Source organism: Arachis ipaensis, chromosome B04, assembly GCF_000816755.2.
Source record: "Arachis ipaensis cultivar K30076 chromosome B04, Araip1.1, whole genome shotgun sequence".
NCBI lineage: Eukaryota > Viridiplantae > Streptophyta > Magnoliopsida > Fabales > Fabaceae > Arachis > Arachis ipaensis.
Genome location: NC_029788.2, coordinates 116,806,583 through 116,810,446, shown reverse-complemented (window position 1 = coordinate 116,810,446; position 3,864 = coordinate 116,806,583).

Sequence of the window (3,864 nt, the reverse complement as noted above, 5' to 3'; positions counted from 1 at the left end):
GAGAGAGAGAGAGAGAGAGAGAGAGAGAGAGAGAGAGAGAGAGAGAGAGAGAGATGGTAATGGTGACGTGGCCACATGGGAGTGAGGGTGAGGCAGCAAAATGGAGTGGTTAGTAAGCATGAAGGTGGAGAATGGATGATGATGGATCACAGGTATGGAGAGGACAATAATAAGTTGAATGAGGTGATGGAAATGGGTGAGGGCATAGTGCGGTTGATGACGGAGACAAAAACAAGATGATGGTTGTGGTGGTGGTGGTGGTGGTGGTAGTGGGTGAGGATACTGTGGTGTTGATGATAGAGACAAAGTAGTGGTGATGGCTTTGGTAATGGTAGTTTACTTGGGGACTCACGTTTTTCAATTTAAGGGATGTAGTTGGTCATTTATAAAATCCAAAGATTTAATTGATGTATGATTTGAATTTTGGAGATCAAATTCGGTATTTACTCTATAATTAGATATGATGTTCGTTTGAGTACGAAGGATCAGACAAGATTTTTAATATATGTGCGTGAAGCTGAAAAGTTAACCTTGAAAATGGTTCCTGAGATTGGTGTCATGCACCAAAATTATTTCTGATATTTTAATTGCACTAGTTATATTCTTAAAATTGGCAAAAGTGTACCACATTAGTTTCTGAGTAATTTTCCATTAACAACGTGTTAGCGTGGCTTGATTATGTGGATTGTTAGTGACACTTTATGGTTTGACCACGTGGCATGCTGACATGGACGATTGTACCACGTGTTGCAACATATCGCAATATTATTCCACGTGTAATCCAATATGTCATCATTGTAGATGTACTAAATTGGTCACTGACTTTACATTAAGTGACTCAGTTTTGTCCATGAAATTAAATGTTGTGCACCAAATTAGTCTATTCACTTATTTTTTTTCTATTTTTTAAAATTTAAAATTCTCAATATCGTTGGATGCACTAATTTTCAATTTTATGTTTCACATTACATTTAAATACAAGTGCTTTTGATAAATATTTTAAGATTTTAGTTTTAATCATACATTTTTTTTCATAATAATTTAATACTGATAATTATGCAACGTTAGGTAACTTTCTATACAATAAATGAAAAAACTACACACTCATTGTAGATAAGATCATCAACTTGAATGACTCTCTCCATAAATACACCAATAAACTGCGGTATTTCACAACTCAATTCTTACATAAATAAGCTTGAACTCTCTATCTTGCCGACTTAGGAATCAGAATCCCTTGTAAGTTCCTCTAACTATCGTCTTGGACCTAATATGAAGGCACTTTAAATACGCTCAGTGCCTCTTTCATCTAACCTATTTACGCATAACAAATTTTAGGTATGCCTCGTAATAATAATTATATTATGCAATAAAAAAATTATATGGTTGATTTAAAAAAATATTTTTTAAGTCCAATAAACATATATTTTATAGGAACCAAAAAAATAAAAAATTATATTTTTATTCTTAATTTCTTGCTAAAAATACACGTGTTTTTAGACGAAAATAAAAAAACGTTTAATTAATCATATCATTCTTTTTTTAAAATAACATACTTATATATTACAAAATTTATTATTGTAAAAAAAATATATAATTAAAAATAAAATATTTTATAAAAGTTGTATTTAGACGACATGTGAAAAAACAAAATTGAAATAGTGCATTTAAAGATATTGAGAATTTTGAAGTTATAAAAAAATAGAAAAAAAATTAGAATTTGGTGTACGACATTCAATTTCAATGACTAAAATGAGTCACTTAATGCAAAGTTAGAAACCAATTTAGTACATCTATAATGATGACATAGCGGATGACATGTGCACAAAAAATATTTTGACACGTGGCACAACTGTCCACGTCAGTATGCCATGTGTCACTAATCGACCTGTCATTATATCATTATACGTAGTCAAATCATAAAATTATACGTGTCACTAACGGTTTATATCATCAAGCCACATAAACACGCCATTAATGAAAAATGAATCAATGACTAACGTGGTATACTTTTGTCAATTTCAAAAATATAATTTTAATAAACGATTTTAGTACACGACGACAATATCAAAAATTACTTTAAAATTTAACTCTGCTTGCTAGAGTACTTGTAAAAATATTTTAACATTCAAGTTATAACGTAATTGAAGTCATGTATGAAGTTTACAGAAATTATATCGTACCTAAAATAGTTTTAATATTTTTGCATATTTCAATGAGATGATTAGGACTTGATTATTGATTCTTGTAGTTTAGAGAATCATGATGGAATACAAGGTTTATGTTAAAAAAAATTGGTCATAAAAATGAAACACTTTTTATTTTTGTGAAATTTGTCTCTAATTTATATGTTATAACGGGCTATAATCGATAATAAAATTAGATTTTAAATAATTTTTTTTATTTATAAGGCGTTTATAAAATATTATGATTGGTCTTATTACTGCAATTAATAAATACTGATAACTAGTCATATAAAAAGATACAATAATTTATTTTCATTCCTTTATAAAGGAATTTCAGAAGAATGAAAAGGGATAGGTTTTTATTTGAAAAATAATATCACATAAAATTCACATATAAACTTTTTTGAATATCAAAATATCTTTTTGTAGTATCTATTTCTATATTTTTAGACATTTTATACTCATTTTATATAAAAAAAAATGTATCTTAACATTGCATAAGACGAAATTATACCTTAAGTTTATTTACAAAAGAACAATCTCCATTCACTATCAAAAAGTTTGGGTCTCTAAAAATATGTTATTTATCTACTAAAAATTAATTATTAAATTAAAAATTTAGTTAATATGTGTTTTAAGGATTTTAAATTAATTAATAAATTAAAAATTAATAAGTTTACTATTAGTAGAAGATTTTAAATCTTTTCATTTAATAAATACAAAATAAATGTATTAAAAATTTAAATTTTTTGTATTTCCAATAAAAACTTGTTCAATTTGTAATCTTAACATATATCCTCAAAACACAAAATAGATAAATCTTTTAATTAATTATCATCAGTATGGAATAATATATAAATAAAGAAAAAACAACCATTTGTATCCATGAACTTTGTGAACGCTAATAAAAGTATCTGTCAAAGAAGGAAACTAATGTTATACCCATAAAAGATAGACTCCGTACGACAAAAGTAGCCAAACCTTAATTTTTTATTGATATTTTAACAGAATTTTCAAATTACCCTCACCTTTTATCTTCAACCTCAACTCCACGCCCTCTCTTCTTCCCTAAATCCCATCGTCTCCATCCCATCCGCCCTCCAGAAACAGCTCCTTCGTCACCACACCCGCCACTTCATCGCCGAACCCTCACTAACCCACCCTCAACCACCGCCATTAAAATTACCGCAATTCCCTCTTCCTTCGCCCCTGACGTCGTCGAAGATCTGTTGTTGTCAGTGTCTTCGGCACATCCTTAAGTCTCACCTTCTTAGTTTGCTCCTAAGTTCTTTGAGAGGCTTGGTGTTAAGGTTTGCTCAAAAGGGAGGACGGACTTGCAAGATGATGACCTGGACAATGACAACTTCGACGTCGTTGTTCCCACGGCTCATTCCATAAGCATCAATGACCACACCTATACATGATCCCAAACCTCATCTTCTACTTTCTCGGTGATTACTGTTGCTCCTCAGACCTTGCCCTTGCCGAAGGATCTCTCCTTCCATGGTCAACTGCCATGGCTCTGTTGAACGATGTTTGCCATCTGCAATGGGCCATGCCAGTAGGAACTCTTTCTTCTCCCCCTCCTACAAAGGCCTTGATGAACGCAAACTTTGAGTCAAAGTCCTAATCATTGATTCTGTTCCCATCTCCAATCCTTATCTTCGCATGCGAAGGT